This window comes from Budorcas taxicolor, chromosome 14, assembly GCF_023091745.1.
Source record: "Budorcas taxicolor isolate Tak-1 chromosome 14, Takin1.1, whole genome shotgun sequence".
Lineage (NCBI taxonomy): Eukaryota > Metazoa > Chordata > Mammalia > Artiodactyla > Bovidae > Budorcas > Budorcas taxicolor.
The window spans coordinates 16,239,126-16,257,571 of NC_068923.1; positions in this window are offsets into that span (position 1 = coordinate 16,239,126).

The window sequence follows — 18,446 nt, forward strand, 5'->3', positions numbered from 1 at the left end:
ACTGAGCCTCATCACTGCTTCACAAGCCTTTAGCAGTAGTTCCTGGGAGGAACGTGTGGACAACTGTGTAAGCTCGTGCGTGTACACAAGGCCTCCCACAGAATAAGGGCTCGATAAGTGTCAGCGTGGCTATTTATTTAAATGACTGAAAAACCTTTGAGAATCCTCCCATTGAGAGGTCTGCACCCCCTCTTGAATCTGTTTGGCAAGTACTCTGACCAATGCAGCAGAGGTCACAGTGTATGACCCCTGAGGCCGGGTCATGAGGGGCCCCGCGGCTTCTGTCCGATTCCTGAGTACCGGAGCCCATCACCCACTTCCCCTCAGGGCGCTCCCCCTTGGAACCCAGCCACCACACTGGGAGGAAGCCCAAGCTCCACGGGGAGCCACAGGAGAGGACAGACCCAGCTGAGTCCGGTCTCTGGGTCACCTGAGCCGGCACGGACCAGCCTGCAGCCACCTGGGTCACCCCCGGTCACTGGCGTCGTCCCGGCCAAGGCCCCAGCTGAGGCCCTGGGCTTCATGGAGCAGAGGCAAGCCGTCCCCCTGAGCTCTGTCCAAAGTCTCAACCCCTAGGCTCCAAGAGGACCAGAGCGTGGCGGGGGGTTGGCGTGGCTTTCTGCACACACAGCCATGTACTGTGGTTGCATCAGCTGCCCCCCACCCCCTCATCTCCGGGCCTCCCCGGCCCACTCTGTCTTCCTGTGAGCACCCACAGGAGCTGCCTTTAATACTCATTTTGGCTTAATCAGAAATGATCTAGATTTGTGCTTTGATAACTTGTTTTTAAACAGTACAATTCTTTGTTTCAAATGAAAGCTCCGAGAGAAGCCCAGTGGAGCTCAGGTGGGGAGGCCAAAGCAACCTTCCCTTATGCTATCTTGCTTCACAGCCCCTGGGACAGCAGCGGGACTGGGGGGCCCCAAGCACACAGGTCTCCCTGATCTGGGCCCCTGGGACTGCTCGTGTCTGTCCTGAAATAGCCGATGACACAGCCAGTGTCATCATGGTAGTGGCAGCTGTCTCGTCTGTCACTATTATTTCCTGCCCAGCCTCTGTTTGCAACTGTCCCAGGTGTCCCAGGACACAGGCTGGCCCAGCCACCTACTCCTCTGGTTATTTGCCCACAAGGAACCCACTCATGGGGTTTTCTAGAATTCAGGGAAGTGGTGTAGAGGATGGGTTGAGTCTAGGCCTAAGCACGCAGAAGGGACTCAATGGGACCAAACAAAAGAAAGTTCTCAGGACACAGTAGGCGCTTAATGTGTGCTCAGTTACTCAGTTACGTCGAACAACTCTTTTGTGACCCCAAGGACTGTAGCCCACCAGGCTCCTCTGCCCATGGAATTCTCCAGGCAAGAATACTGGAGTGGGTTGCCATTTCCTCCTCCCGGGGATCTTCCCGACCCAGAGAGCAAACCCACATCACCTGCACTGGCGGGCGGATTCTTAATCACTGAGCCCCCAGGGAAGCCCAGGTGCATGATGAAGATTCGGAAGTCACACGTTCCTTGGGAATCAGGACACCCAGGTTCCGGCCGGGCTGTGCCTGCAGGTGCCCCCAGGTCTCAGTCTCCCCACAGAGAATGACACCGCAGCGCCTGCCGTCGCATAGGGGCTTGCTGATCCTGAAGCTGGTGGCCGCGGCCAGGGGTGCTGGTTCCACTGACCTCTGGGTGATGCGGGCAGGGCCCTTCCCTGCCCAGCCCAGCTTCCTCCTCGGTCTGGGGAGGGGGGTCATGTGCTCTGACACTGGAGCGTGTCGGTGACCAGACTTCATCCTGACTCTGGCCACAGCCAAGGTCACGGGCCTCTCAGGGGGATGGGGCCCTGGTCCGGACTCCAGAAACGCCTGCAGGAAGGCCCAAGGTCGAGCAGGAAACGGCCTCCTGTGAGGCCTGGGCCAGCAGCCATTCTGGCCTCTCACAGGCCCGAAATCTAAAGAAAGGCAAGAAGCTCCTATAAGCAGAGACCCTCCCAGAAGTTCCTGGTCTCTAAGTCATGGCTCATCTGCTTATGGTTCTCTAAATCAGCAGTTCTCAGCTGGGGAAATTTTGTCCCCAGGGGATGTTTGGTAATTTCTGGAAACGCTTTTGATGTCACATCTGGGAAGTAGGGGTGCTTCTGGTGTCCAGTAGAGGCCAGGGGTGACGCTGGATATTCTACAATGGACATGGCAGCCCCTCCACAACAAAGAATTCTCCAGCTCCAAATTTCAGTAGCATCAAGGTTAAGAAGTTCAAACCCAGTGGTCTCAACCAATTCCTGTCCACAAAAAGACCTTTGTCCCCCCCAGAGCTGCCCTATAGGCCTCATAACGATAGCTCCGCCTGCCCTTAAGTCACCACTGTCCTGCCTTTTACAGAAATAGCTTCACTATGGATCTTGTTTTACACTCTCATCACCCATATCCATCTCTAGACAAGATATTGTAATCCTTTCTTTTTGAAATACTTGTCTTTCCTTTTATTGACTGGTTTTTAGGATAGTTAATTCTCTCCCTTTCATCTTCAGCAGCTTACCAATCAGGGTTTTTGTTTAATATCACAATGAACACATGGATTTACATACATTTGAAAGTTTTAATCGACTGCAATTACTGCCTTTTTCCAGGCTCACCCTGACCCATCTTTGGCCAGTAGACAGCCCAGAAGGTTGAATCCTTCCTACGGGACCCTAGTCTTTGGCAGTTTTTTCTCTCTCTGGTGTGTCAAGATGGTCCAGGCTCATCTTGTATATTTCCTAACCTAGCCCTGGAACCAATCATTTCTCCAAGAAACCCTGGTTTATTTTTGTAGGAAATTGCATTTCAAGACCACACTGTAGATTCCTGGGATTCTAATTTCTGCTGGGTTAGTTTTGTTTTTTTATTTTACGTTTTTTTTTTTTTTCATAGACAGAATTAGGAAATATACCAATATTTTTTCTAAATATAAAATGCCAGACTTCCCTGGTGGTCCAGTGGTTAAAAATCTGCCTTGCATGCAGGGGACAAACTGATACTTCCAGTGAAAAACTGAGGACTACAGCATTTTGACTTAAAGTCATTTACATTATACCCCTTATCATTTATTGTCTACATTTAGAATTCTGGCTCTTCAGTTCAGTTCAGTTCAGTTCAGTCGCTCAGTCGTGTCCGACTCTTTGCGACCCCATGAATTGCAGCACGCCAGGCCTCCCTGTCCATCACCAACTCCCAGAGTTCACCCAAACTCATGGGCATCCAGTCGGTGATGCCATCTGGCCATCTCATCCTCTGTCCTCCCCTTCTCTTCCTGCCCCCAATCCCTCCCAGCATCAGAGTCTTTTCCAATGAGTTAACTCTTCGCATCAGGTGGCCAAAGTATTGGAGTTTCAGCTTTAGCATCATTCCTTCCAAAGAACACCTAGGACTGATCTCCTCTAGAATGGACCAGTTGGATCTCCTTGCAGTCCAAGGGACTCTCAAGAGTCTTCTCCAACACCACAGTTCAAAAGCATCAATTCTTCGGCGCTCAGCCTTCTTCACAGTCCAACTCTCACCTCCATACATGACCACAGGAAAAACCATAGCCTTGACGAGACGGACCTTAGTCGGCAAAGTAATGTCTCTGCTTTTGAATATGCTATCTAGGTTGGTCATAACTTTTCGTCCAAGGAGTAAGCGTCTTTTAATTTCATGGCTGCAGTCACCATCTGCACTGATTTTGGAGCCTAAAAAAATAAAGTCTGACACTCTTTCCACTGTTTCCCCATCTATTTCCCATGAAGTGATGGGACAAGATGCCATGATCTTCGTTTTCTGAATGTTGAGCTTTAAGCCAACTTTTTCACTCTCCTCTTTCACTTTCATCAAGAGGCTTTTTAGTTCCTCTTCACTCTCTGCCATAAGGGTGGTGTCATCTGCATATCTGAGGTTATTGATATTTCTCCCGGCAATCTTGATTCCAGCTTGTGCTTCTTCCAGCCCAGCGTTTCTGGTGATGTACTCTGCATAGAAGTTAAATAAGCAGGGTGACAATATACAGCCTTGATGTACTCCATTTCCTATTTGGAACCAGTCTGTTGTTCCATGTCCAGTTCTGACTGTTGCTTCCTGACCTGCATATAGGTCTCTCAAGAGGCAGGTCAGGTGTAAATACAAATATAAAACCAAATATACAAATATACGCTATCTCACAGTTATTCATCTGTTCTATCCCACACCCACACGCTCAACAGTCTTGGATGATGATACTAATATCAGCAGCACAAATACAGACGGTTGCTGAAACAATGGCATTTCCGGCGTGTTCTCCCTTCTCTGATCCCTCCCTTCGCGCCTCGCGCCTCTCCTGAGTCGTCAGGCGCTGCTCTCTGTTCACCCAGCCTCAGTCTACATCCCCTGCCCGAAACTCAGCCTCTGATAGAATCCTCAGGACCCTGGGACTGTGGTTCTAACTGAAGGAAAGTTACATGGCTCAAAATAGCCTGGAGTTAAAACTCCCCTCCGGGTCCTCCCCACCATTCTATGCAAAACAAAGAACTCTCTCACCCAAAGAAAAAAATGGACGTTAAGGTTGATTATGCCCAGCTCCCAGTTGGTCCCAGCCTCTGCCGATCTCCAGAATTCCTTGCCCCAGCCGTTTAAGAGATAACTTACTCCGAACAACAAAACTTACTCCTAACAACCTTAGAGAAGAACAGGCCCACTTAAGACAGTAGATTTCCACATACAAGCCTATAAATAAAGACTTACTCTTTTCTTGGGTTAGTGCAGCAGCTCACTAATCTGACTGCTGCCCCTTCTCGCCTCATTAAAGGTGAACTGTTCCTGTAAAGTGCTGGTCTGGTTCTTTTTCCGAACCTCGCCTTCTCTAGCTCCCTTACCCTACAATAATATTTCCTGATTTCTTACAGGCTGCCCATTGCCTGTGATTCTTATGCTTGAAAGTCTGTTTTGCCAGCTATACAGTATTCAGCTCATGTGTTCCCTCTTGGATGCTCAATGTGTTTCTCTACATTTTCTGGCAGAAAGCACTGCTATGGCAAAGTCTAAGGACAATTGAATTTTCATTTTTTCATAAGTTCCTTGCTCTCTTTACCTAGATTCCAGAAGGATTCTTTTTCTTTGCTGCTGCTGCTGCTGCTAAGTCGCCTCAGTCGTGTCCGACTCTGTGCGACCCCAGAGACGGCAGCCCATCAGGCTCCTCCGTCCCTGGGATTCTCCAGGCAAGAACACTGGAGTGAGTTGCCATTTCCTTCTCCTTAAAGCTTGGCAATTTTACTAGAGCATAGCTTGGTGTTGGTTATTCTAACTGGAGATTCTCAAATATGTGGTGAGCTCTTTACACACGTAGTTCCAAACCTTCCTAGATCAGTAAGGTTTTCTGGAATTACAGTGGTGAGTGTCTGTCTGTCTCTCTCCACGACTGTCTTCCCTGGGGACTTCTAATATTCAAGTGTTTGATCTTCTTTGCCGAACTTCAATATGCAAGGGGTTAGCTTTCTCTCGAACACTTCTCGTCTGTGTCTTTGAGTCTCTCTCATTTAAAAAATGTTCCTCCCGTTCACTTTTTAAATTTCTCTTAAGGCTTTATCTACTGTGTTCTTTCTAGCGTTGTCTTTATTTCTGAACTTCCTTTTTCCTTTTTTTTAAAGGCTTCCCTGAATTCTCTTTGTGTCAGTTTTTCCCATTTCTGATTTACATTGTTCTTTCCTGCCTTTTATTATTTCCTTAACATCTTTTAGCTCATTTTGGATAAATGGCTACTTTTTTGCTTTCCTCATGTTACATAGAGTATTTTCAGATTCTGCACACCTAGTACAGTTTTCATCTATTGTGTCTTCCTGGAATTCTATCATTATTTACTAGGGATATTATTCTGTCCTTAATTATCTTTTTAAAAAATAACTCTAGAGACTTCCTGGAAGTGCAGGTTTGATCCCTGGATGGGAAACGAAGATCCCACACCTCGAGGCCAAAAAATAATAATAATTTTTAAAAAGTGTTAAATCCTGTGTGGGATTTATCCTAGTGCTTTCGTCTTGCTTATACCTGTGTGATCTTAGTTGTTTGTTAAGCTTTTAAGCTTTGTGGCCCAGGACAGCTCCCTCTCCAGCCTGGAGTCTTCAAGACATGTCACGTGGCATCTGGAAACGCGGCCCCACACTCTCTGAGATTGCTGAGCTTTGCTCCCCTCCCTCTCCTTTACTTGTTCCTTCTCCTTCTTGTCTCTGGTCCCCGTCCTGCTCAATCTGACTCTTTTCAGCAGCTTCTTGTCAGTGTGGACCCCGACCTGGAGGGCGCCCCGGCAGTTCTGAGGGTTCAAGGGGGCCCAGCCCTCATACCTCCCTGCAGTCCCTTCCACCTGCCTTCAGATGGCTGAGGCCTCTTGCGGTTCGAGCAACTGTCCTCAGATGGCTCCGTATGCTGCAGGCGACCACGCGCAATGCAGGGGGTCATTTGGGGCTCACCTGCTCTCAGGCCCGTCAGCTGCCCACTCATGTCCTCCTTCCTCCCACTTGGATGTAGAGACCTGACATGCAGATATGGTTTCCTTTGGAAAAACCTGGTCAACTCACCTCCCAGGCTGCCCCAGGCTGGGGCGGGTGGTGAAACTGCAGATAGATTTAGGTAAACTGAGATCAGAGGGACCAGAGCCCCCTTTCCTGGTAGAACCTGAAAACCCTGTAATTATTCCCACCTACTTGTAATCTGGGGCTCACGAGGAAGTCTTTGGCCAAGTCTGTTTGTAAACACTATTCTTTTTTGGGTTTTGCTAGCTAATTATTTGTCCAGTTCAGATGCCTCTCCCATTTATTCCCCCTTATCACCCTGCAGCAATGATCAACCAGGTGCCAGGCTCAGAGAGTGGAGCAGCTTGCCAAGGACCCTCGACTGGCGTGAGGCCAGGAGGACTCTGCCTCCAGAGATGACATCGTGGGCTGTGAAAGCGCCTGCACCACGCCTGACACCGAGTGAGCCAGCAGATGCCCCTCACTTACTGAGCTCCTACTGTGCACCTGGCACTGGGCCAGGATGGAGGCGGGGGAGGCACCTGATTCTCCCAGTAACTCAGACTGTACTGCCCCTCCCTACTGAATCTGCACTCAGACCCCTCACCCACCAGCCACTGCCCAATTTAGGCTCTGCGCCCTCTGTCCCTGGACCATCAGAACACCCCACCCCCATTCAATATCCTTACGGGCTTCCCACCCCCAATGAGAATGGGATCGGCCCCTCAGTAGGGGGATTGGGCCCCTCGGAGCAGTGCCTGGGCTGTCCCTTGTCACCCTGGTCTCTCTGGCCACATCTGAGTCAGTGCTATAAATGGGCTGATGTTCTTGAGATATTAACCACCATGGGTTTCCCCAGACTTCCTGCACCCATGAGCCTTCCCGGATCTGCTACAGCTGGGGTGAGTGTTCAAGGTTCCCGGCCTGGGGAAGGGATGACAGAGCCACTCACAGGGAGAGGAAGAGCTGAATCAGGGCCGCTTCTCACCTCCAGGCTCAGCAGGGCCCCATAGATGAGGCGTGTGTGCCCCAGGCTCCACACCCACCACCCAGGGATGCTCCCGCAGAGGCAGGGCCAGCCTAGCCCTGCCCCACCCCCAGCCAAGTCCCTGTGACAGCACCGCAGAACATCTGGAGGAAACTAAGGGCAGATGGGAAGCTGGGCCTTCACTCCAGGCCTGAGTCACATCTGTATCTGGGGGCTTCCCGGGCAGCTCAGGTGGTAAAGAATCCACCTGCCAATGCAGGAGACCCAGGTTTCATCCCTGGGTCAGGAAGATCCCCTGGAGGAGGAGATGGCGACCCACGCCAGTGCTCTTGCCTGGAGAATCCCATGGTCGGAGGAGCCTGGTGGGCTACAGTCCATGGGGTCGCAAAGAGTCAGGCTCAAGTGAGTGACTAAACAACACCACCAGGACAGAGCACAGGGCCCCAGAGCCCCAGCAGTGGCACGGCAGGGGCAACCCCACAGGGGCTTCGATGTCCAACCCGGAGTGCACGGCCAGAGGTGTGCACCTGTGCCCAGAGGTGATCAGAACAGGGCCATCTCCGCATTTGCCAGCCAGGACAGGTGAGACCCAGACAGGTGAGGCATCTGGGCAGACCCCATGGCCTGCCCCTGGGGCAGAGTCTAGGACACAGCAGTGGCCCCAGAGGGACTGAGACAAGTGCCAAAGTCAGGAACCACCCACATGGTGTCCAGCCCCAGAGCTTTCCCCAAAAATGTCTGCAGAACTGGAAACCCCACTAACGACCATGGAGGATGGGCTGCCTCTGTCCGACAGATCGGGGAGCCTGGCAACTTGCCCGGATCACCCAGCAAGAAAGTGGGGGCGCTGGGGTCCGACCTGGGGATTCTCTCTCTGATTCAGGAGCCCAGCTTCCCCCACATGCCCACTGAGCGCCCGCCCCGCAGTCCAGCCTGCCTCCTGGCTGTTCCAGATGTGGCCTCATGGTCTGGGCAGGCCACAGGGGTGCTGGGGTCAAAACAAGGTGTCTGATGCCACTTGGGAAGGGAGCAGGGTGTTCCTGAGGTTGTGGGTTGCAGTGCTCAGCTTCCAGAGTTTTGGGGAGAGACCCTCCCAAAAACTGGAACAGAAAGAGCCTCTCAAACCAGTTCCCCAGGATATGGCCTGACCCAGTTGTTGGCACTCCCAACGTGAGCCAGGCTGAGCCAGGTTTTACTTCCTACTGGACGAGAGGAGCCCTAGGACTACCTGGGCCCCTCACACTCTAAATTCAAGCCCAAGGGGCTGCCAGTGGTGGCCCATTCATTCCGCAAATTCTGCGTGTGCATCAGCTGTGAGGGGGCCTTCCCAGGGTGAGGGGGCGGCAGAGAGCAGGCTGAGGAGGGTCCCGCCCTGGTAGGGGAGACAGACGACCAGAGACATGGCATTAACGCTCACAGCCGGGAGGATGCAGACGACCAGAGACATGGCATTAATGCTCACAGCTGGGAGGATGCTTATACTAAGTCTTGTGACTGTCACAGAATAGTAAGCGGTGCATTCCTATCCCCACTCAGCAGCTGGGAGATGAGGCCCCAGAGTGTGGGAGTTCCCGGTTCACATGGCGCCAGTACAGCTGCTACTCGGCTCTTACGGCCTGCCTGCTGTGTCCCCTAAAGTGAACGCCATTCAGGCAGGTCTGACTCTTCGTGACCCCATGGGCTATACAGTCCATGGAATTTTCCAGAATACTGGAGTGGGTAGCCATTCCCTTCTCCAGAGGATCTTCCCAACTCAGGGATAGAACCCAGGTCTCCCTCATTGCAGGCGGATTCTTTACCAGCTAAGTTACCTGGAAAGCCCCTAAAGTCTGTGCCAAAAGTTTTGTGTCCCCTAAGTTCTGTGCCAAAACCCTAACCCCCATGGAATGGTATGAGGACATGGGACTTTGGAGCAGTCATAGGTCAGGAAGGCGGGGCCTCCACCAAAGAGGAGGAGGAGCTAGCCTGAAGGGGCTCACCAAACCCGGCCATGAGGGGAGCCTGACTGTGGGCTGCTTGTACCCAGGACCAGGCGAAATAAACATTGCTGCTTAAGCCACCAAGTCTGTGGCATTCTGTTACAGCAGCAGTGTCTGAGCCAGCCTATGGACCTGGGAGGTGTGAACCAGAGTTCGTGAAAAATACGTCAAATAACAGTGTGTTAGATGGTGACACGTGCAGAGCAGAAAAGTAAAGCAGGAGAGAGGAATCTATCTGTGTGTGCACATGTAAGTGTGTACATATTTGTATCTGTGTGTATATGTATGTGTCTCTGTGTTCACATATGCCTGCTTGTATGCACGTGTGTGTATACGTATGTGTCTGCCTGTGTATGTCCCCGTATGTACATCTGTGTGTCTGGCAGTGTGTGCATGTGTGTCTATGTGAGTGCATTTATGTCTTGTGTATGTGTATACATATGTGGCTGCCTGTGTGCACGTGTGTGTGTGTGTGTGTGTGCATGCGTGTTCACAGACGTGTTGGCAAGCTTGGTTGAGGGATTTAGGAACTTGATCTCGGGGCTGGCACTGGCCCTCTGGGGACGCTCCCTCGTGCCCCTGCTCATGCCTGGGGTCTCTCCCAGAGCCTGGGGGCAGGCTCTGCACCTTATTCATTTCTGGGCTCTCATATGCCTGGCAAGGGCATCTCACAAGCTCTCCATCAGCCTCGTGCTGGAGGGGGTGTGTGGACGGCCCCTGACAGCGGGGACTGGTGCAGACGAGCATCCGTAGGGCACCCACCGCTCGGGGGCATTGTGCTAGGGCCCTTGGGGGCATCTCATTCAATCACCCTGAGAACCCGAGGAACCTCACCCGGCGGCCTGCCAGATGGGGAAGTGGGGTAACGTGACCGAGGTTGCAGAGAGCAGGCTTCCGCTCAGCAGCCACCCCTCCCGGACCTGGGCACGTGGACCTGGCAGCCGGCCACCTTCCTGCTGTGGCACAAGAGCCAGGCCCGCAGGCAGCCCACTCGTTCATTCATTCACTCCTTCATTCTCCCGAGGGGCGCACCCTGAGCCCAGAGGGGGCAGACAGTGCCACCGGGACTCAGTCAGACCCCAGGCACGCTTCTGCATCTGTGACTGGGGGCCCAGAACGCCCCCTGAGAAAGCTGCCCTGGGGCTGGGGCTGCACCGGATCCTCCTCTTCCCCCGGCGCGATCATAACCACACAGCCCCCAGCTGGCCCTTTCACGGCCTGGGCGAAGGCCTTGACCCCTCCCTCCTGTCCTGGGTCTGCTGGGGAGCCTTGGGCCACCCCTCACCCACCCTACAGGCCTGGGCAGGAGGCTGGCAGCCCACCGCCTCTGAAGAGGAGGTGCCCAACCGCAGAAGCAGGTGCTCTCGGATGGGCAAAGTTGGGAGGGTCTCAGAATGGGGAACCAGAGCCCAGAGGAGGGCAGTATGTCACCCACACATCCCAGACTCACCCTGACAGCTGGGCTTCGCTCCGGGGCAGATGGAACTGCGCCTCGGTGCACTGGGCTGGGAAATCTGCCATGTGGTAGCCCCTCCTGACCCCTGTGTAAACGACACCCACCAGGGAGGTGCCTGGGGGCCTTCTGCTTTGAGATACCGCAGGCAAGGCAGCCACAGGCTTCCTAGGTGGCCTAACAATAAAGAATCCACGTGCCAATGCAGGAGATGCAGGAGACGCGGGTTCGATCCCTGGGTCGAGAAAATCCCCTAGAGGAGGAAATGGCAACCCACTCCAGAATTCTTGCCTGGGAAATCCCACGGACAGAGGAGCCTGGTGGGCCGTAATCTGTGGGGTCACAAAGAGTCAGACACCACTGAGCGACGGTTGTATCTGACTACGCACGCACAGGCAGTGCGCCATGACGTATTGTCGGATGAGGTGATGTCATACCAGAGCCCCTCTCTGTAAATGAATGCTTGTTTTTTCTGTTGCCATCCCCTCCAGATTTGACAATGCCCAGCACATAGTAGGACCTCAATAAATGTGGATAAACTCTGAATGGATAAATAAATGAACAAAGGATTTTTACCACTGGGTGGCAGTGGGATTATAAGTGATTTTTTTTTTCACTTTAAAGTATTTCTTTGCAAAAATTATATAGAATTTCTAATGTAAGAAAAAATGTAGTTATTGCAAAACCTGCACAGCTGGTGTGGCCACAGGGAAATGAAGGGGCTTTTGGCTGAAAGCAGTCCTGCAACCTAGGGTCACAATGACTAATGTGACCTCCACATGTGGCTTGGATGTGGACAGAGCCCAGGAAGAACCAAGCAGTGGGGAGCTTGGGTGGGGCTTCTCCTCTCTCGTCTCTCTCTCTCTCATTTCCTCTCTGGTTATCACATCGCTGGGCAATCAGTTCAACTCAGGAAGGAAAGCAGGATGGTGGTGCAGTTGGTCGCAGCGGTGTTGAGCTCTGGGGCACGAGAGATGCAGGGGTCCAGGCAGCTCATTTTACCTCCAGGAACCTTCTCAGTTTTCCCACCTGTAGAATGGGGTGAAGGCACGGACCTCTGGCTTTTATGAGGAGTGCTGGCTCCCCTCCTGGGCTTAGTACTCACCGTGTCCTCAGAGCAGCCCCGTTTCCTTCCCTTTTTCCTGCCCCGCTGCTCACAGGGTTAAGCAAGACTTTGCCGGTGCTTGTTTGCCAGCTGCAAGATCAAACCCTCTAGCAGCTGGCACCTGAAATAGACTGTTGCTGAAGCTGGTCCTATCAGCAGAGGAGAGGAGCATCCCAAGGAGCGAGGGTCCGCGGCCAGGAACGGGGCTCATCCCTCAGCCTGGGGCCGAGTCTCAGCTCTGTCACTTAGCCGTGGGCACTGCACCCTCTGAAAGTGGGCGCAGCGGGGCCCGCCTCCCAGTGCTTTTGACAGGGCTCACTCTTCCAACACGTGGCCGTGCCTAGAGGACCCTCTGTCCCCAGTCCTTCCCTCCTATTCAGAGCCAACAGCTCTGCCTCCAGCCTCTGTCTCTGCAGCCCTGCCCACCTGTCCTCCACCCCTTTCCAGAAGGCCCTGAGCTGGCCCGGAGTGAAGCTGGGGCTGTGCTCTTCTCTCAAAGCTGAAATCAAAGGCTTGAATCATGGAAGCATCTGTGTTACTGCTTAGTGATTTAGGAGAAAAGAGTAACTGTGAGGCAGTACCTTGGAGAGTCAGGGCCCATCTCCATGTTAAACTCCCGCTCTGAGCCTTTTCTGTGCCAGATATCCTATAGCACGACCCTGCTGTGATATCCGGAGAAGGCAATGGCACGCTACTCCAGTACTCTTGCCTGGAAAATCCTATGGACGGAGGAGCCCGGTAGGCTGCAGTCCATGGGGTCGCTAAGAGTCGGATACGACTGAGCGACTTCACTTTCACTTTTCACTTTCACGCATTGGAGAAGGAAATGGCAACCCACTCCAGTGTTCTTGCCTGGAGAATCCCAGGGATGGGGGAGCCTGGTGGGCTGCCGTCTATGGGGTCACATAGAGTCGGACACGACTGAAGCGACTTAGCAGCAGCAGCTGTGATATCACTGTAGGTAAGTCGTCCTCACCTTACAGAAGAGACCAGGTTTATCACACAGTCAGCAGAGTGACTGGCTCCTAACAGACTTTGAAAAACATCTGTGGAATTGGTAGATGGATGACTGATGGATGATGGATGGACAAACATGTGGATGAATGGATAGATGAGTGGATGAAAGGTGGGGGGATGAGTGGCTAGATGGGTGGTGAATAGGTGGGGGGATGGATGAGTGGGTAGTCAGGTGGATGGGTGGGTGATGAATGGATGGGCAGATAGGTAAGTGGGTAGATGGGTGGATGGGTGGGTGAACAGGTGGGCGGAGAAAAGGTGGATGGGTGGGTGATGGATGAGTCGGTAGACGAATGGGTAGGGATGGATGACTTGGTGGATGGAGGGGTAGATGAGTGGATGGCTGAGAGTTGCCTCTACAAGCTTGTCAGTGGCAGAGCTGGCAAGGGTCTGACTTCAAGTGCAGACCCTTCCTACTCCTCTGGAGTCTGTCACTGAATCTACGTCAGCAACTCGCACATGTTTATCCCTCCACTGAGTCCCAGCACCCTCTGTATAAGGATATGTTTAGTTTCTCCTCCCGGATGGACCAGTTCCACGGACATGCAATGTGCCCAGTCGCACTGGCCCCACACCCCGCAGCTCGTCTGCTGTCAGCACCATGAAATCATGGATAATTTTTTCCTTTAAGCTCATGTTTCATGAGTGGAGTCTGATGGGACGATGGAAGGGGCACAGGAGCAGGGAAAGCCCAGGCAGGACACTTATTTCTGGTGCCCTGCGTGCACATGGCATCTGAGCACAGAGCTCTGGACGCACCCTCTCCCATCCACCCGCTCGTCTCCAGCATCCGTCCATCCATGCACCCACCTGACCACCTTCCATCCGTCCACCTGTGAGAACATGTGCCTGCCAACAGAAGCGCTGGAGTGAGTTTTGTGTACTGCTCTTCTGGTGAAAATGAAATACATCTGCACACACAAGCAAACACAAACGGTGTAATTTTGATGAGCCCACGTACAAGCTGAACACTTTGCACAGTGTGCATAGCGCAACGCAGACGAAGAGCAAAAAATTCGAAACTTTGTTTTACTGGTATTATTAATTTTATTGGTATTTATTCAAAATGCCAAGGATGTAAGTTTTAACTTTTCTTTACTTAGAACGGCACTAAATAGCAAATTTAAAACACCCCGACAAGTCAGGAGGAATAAAAGGGATGGGAGGAGGCCCTCAGAAGGCCGGGACCCTGGGTTTGGCCCTCCGGGGCGCGGGAGGACTCGGCCCCCATCTTGCCCAGGAGAGCAGGTCCAGTCGGAAGGGCTTGAGGAGGGCCAGCTCTTGGACTCGCAGCTTGTCCCGAGACCTGTCGCCCCAAGACAGGCCTGCGCAAGGGAACGGGACCAAGCGCTGTCTCAGCTCGGAGAAGCCCGGCCCTGCACCCCCGCCCCCGCCTGCCCTTTCTACGGTGGGAGGCTGCGCCCCCTGGTGGGGGTGGGGAGAAGAGCCAGGCTGCCTGAATCTGGGTCGTTCAGCTCTGAGCCCCACAGCCCAGCTGTCAGTCCCCTCTGACCCTGCCACCCCGCTTCTAGGAAAGCATGTCCACAGGCACACGGGCCGCATGATGGAGACGACATGCGTACACGATTATCATCGAATGAATAAGCAGAGTCAGGTCAGCACAATGGAAATAACGCCATGCCATGCAGCTGCGCTGGGGGTCTCGGCTCCTGTCCCCAGCAGTGCCCCCTCGATGATGATTCCTGGGGACGCGGGGGTGGGAGGTGGGGGGGAGATGCCAGGCGGAGGGCTCTCAGGGGAGGTCCCAGGAGGGGACTCCTGAGAGTGAGTGATGCTCATAACCCTGGGGATGAGTTACATCCGCCCCCTCCCCCCCCAACAAGGCCTGGGAGGAGGGCTTTGATCTCCCTTACCTCTCGGTCATTGCCCCAAGGTCAGGGCTCCAAGCAACGGCCCAGGGCGGCCCTGGGGACCCTCCCACTCTGCTGGTGAGAGGCTTGGTTCACCGTTGCCAGTCTCAGGAAAAGTCAGCCTAAGATGGACTTTTGAAACCCATGGATCTTGTTTCCATTATTATTGCAGCAAAATATACATAACACAAAAAAGTGAGAGTCGCTCAGTCGTGTCCAACTCTTTGCGACCCCATGGACTATACAGCCCACGGAATTCTCTAGGCCAGAATACTGGAGTGGGTAGCCACTCCCTTTTCCGGGGGATCTTCCCAACCCAGGGATCGAGCCCAGGTCTCCCGCATTGCAGGTGGATTCTTTACCAGCTGAGCCACAAGAGAAGCCACATAACACAAACTGTACTATTTTAACCATGTCTAAGTATCCATCTCAATGGTATTAAGTATATTCACACTGTTACTTTAAAAAGATGTCCACATTGCTGTGCAGCCCTCATCATATCATCCTCCAGAAACTTTCCATCTTCCTAAACTGAAACTCTGTCTCCATGAAGCACTAACTCCCCAGCCCCACCTTGTCCCGTCCCTGGCCCCCGCCATCCTGCTTTCTGTCTCTGTGAACAAGACTACATTGGGTCCCTTGTGTAAGTGGGATCCTACAGCATTTGACCTTTGGTGACCGGCTTATCTCACTGAGCATACTGCCGTCAAGGCTCATCCAGGCTGTAGCATCTGCCAGAACTTCTTTTACTTCTTTTTTAAAAATTGAATATTAATAATATCTTCTAGTGTGTGTGGCTCCCTGTTGCTCATCCACTCATCGGTCTGTGTGTGGACCCCCTTTGCTTATCCATTCATTGGCCTATGGGTAAATAGGCTGTCTCCGCCTTTGGGCCATTGTGAATAACGACGCTGTGAGCAGGTGCACAGACATTTGATTGAGTCCCCGCTTTTAATGACTCTGGGTGTATACTCAGAAGGGGGGGCGGTCTGTAGATCTACATTTAATTTTTTGAAGAATTCCCATACTGTTTTCCACAGTGAAGCCAAGGGATATGGAGGGCTTCACAGACAGAGCAGCTCTCCTGGATCCTCGCAGGAGGGGAGGGGGACTGTCCCCTGCGGCCAGGCTAAGCTGGTCAGAGGTCATCTGTAGGGATGAGGACCATGAGCATGGACTTGGCATCACACAGATCCTGGTACACAGCTCTGCCACTCGGAACCAGGAGCTCCGTGGAGCTGGTTCTCCAACCTCGCACAGCTCTGGGAGATTTAAGCGAGCTGGTGTGTGCAGGGGCCCAGCCGGCTCCCTCACTGCCAAGGACCAGAGCTGTTGCTGATTTTGTTGAATCTCCTTCAAAATTCAGCCAGCAAAACAAAACCAATGCCCACAAAGCAGGTTAAAAATAAACCAACCACATGGGACACCTCTGAGGACGTATAAACCAAGTCATGGGATATGAGGCCACCGTCTCCAGCAACATCTCCAGGTCTGTGAACCAAGAAGAAGCAAAGGCTGCGGGAGGATACAGGGCCTCAAGTCAACCATGAAATCCTAGACTCTTCCGGGCAGCTGTACAACACAGCACACTAGCCTGGGGTTTCGGCGTGTTCAAACCCAGTTTAGCACCTCTAGGTGTGGGCCCTTGAGCTTTTCTTCTTCTCTGTACGTGCGTGCATGCCAAGTCACTTCAATCATGTCCGATTCTTTGCAGCCCTACGGACTGTATGTAGCCTTCCAGGCTCCTCTGTCCATGGGATTTCCCAGGCAAGAAGACTGGCATTGGTTGCCATTTTCTTCTCCAGGCGATCTTCCCGACCCAGAGATCAAACCCAGGTCTTCTGTGCTTCCTGCGTTGCAGGTGGATTCTTTACCACTGAGTCACTGGAGAAGCCCCATTCTCTGTAAACTGGGGCCTAGTAGCAGCCACCTAAGGGGCCATCATCGGAGAAGGCAATGGCAACCCACTCCAGTACTCTTGCCTGGAAAACCTCATGGATGGAGAAGCCTGGTGGGCTGCAGTCCATGGAGTTGTGAAGAGTCGGATACGACTGAGCGACTTCACTTTCACTTTCACTTTCATGCATTGGAGAAGGAGATGGCAACCCACTCCAGTGTTCTTGCCTGGAGAATCCTGGGGACGGCGGAGCCTGGTGGGCTGCCGTTTATGTGGTTGCACGGAGTCAGACACGACTGAAGCGACTTAGCAGCAGCAGCAGCAGCAAGGGGCCGTCATGAAGGTTAAATGAGGAGACCCAAGTGACCAATGAGCTTGAAGCCCACCTCTGTGTCAGGGCTTAAGCCCTGGGGCTGGTATGACCCCGTCTGGCCTCTCCGGGCTCCTAGCTGACCCCATTCCCCCCAGTGCCTCAGCCGCAGGGCATCAGGCCCTCTGTGATGACCCCCGAACATCTCCAGCATCTTCACTCACCTACTCTGCCTCCTTTGGCTCTCCCCAATTTGACCCCCACTCTTCTCACATGTGAACTAACTTCACTTACTGTAACGGGTCCGATTGTGTCTCCTCCCCGCTAAACGTATGCCCTGGTACCTTGAGTGTGACCTTATTGGGAAGTAGGGTCTTTGCAGATGATGGGTTACAGTCCATGGGGCCAGAGAGAGTCTGACATGATGGAACCATTGAGCATGCACATGCACAGATGGAATAGGGTGGACCCTACAAGGGGGATTTGTCCTTATAAGGGGGATTTGCACACAGGCACACATGGAGGAGAGAGAAGGTGGAGTAACGGCTCCAAGGCAGGAACACCAAGGGCCGCTGGCAGCGGGCAGGAGCCGGGAGAAGGCAAGGAAGGATCGTCTCCCAGAGCCTTCAGAGAGAACACAGTCAACACTTGATTTCACACAGTCAGTCTCTGTTGCCCTAAGCCACCTGGTTTGTGGTATTTTGTGGGCAACTCGAGGTGAGCAGCTCCCTTACCCAGTCCCCTCCACAGCATCACCACCCGCCAATATGTCCCCCTTCCAGGATAGTTCCAAAACCCACCTCTTCCTCCAAGAAGCCTCCCCTGAGCAACTTCACGCCTCCTCCTCCGTTGCTGTTTCAGCAAGTGACTGCCCCCCACAGCACTTTGTTTGCAGTGTCTTCCCCTAGAGTGAAATGCGCTCGGAGACCTATTTGAAGGGTTTCAGAAGAGGCTTCCTTTCTGGAAGAGGTGACCCTGAACAGGGATTTGACGGATGAGTAAGAGTTTAGTAGTTGGAGAAATGACAGCTGGGTGCCAGTCGCTGAGTACACTTACTTAGCCATATAGCCATCCAGCCAGCATACTGAGTGGCTTCTGCGCTGACTTGTTCACCAGAGTGTGGCCCCAGAAGCAGGACAGCACCTCATCTATCTCTGGCCGCACTGACCCCCACTCTCCAGGAGCTCCTAGCAGCCCTGGGTCGGCCTGAGTTCATGCCCAGCCCAGGCATGCGACTCGAGGGGGTGCTTGGGGATGGGCACCTTTGGCAAGAGGAAGGGAGGGCAGATGGCTTCCCAGGTGGCACTAGTGGTAAAGAATCCGCCTGCCAATGCAGGAGATGTAACATA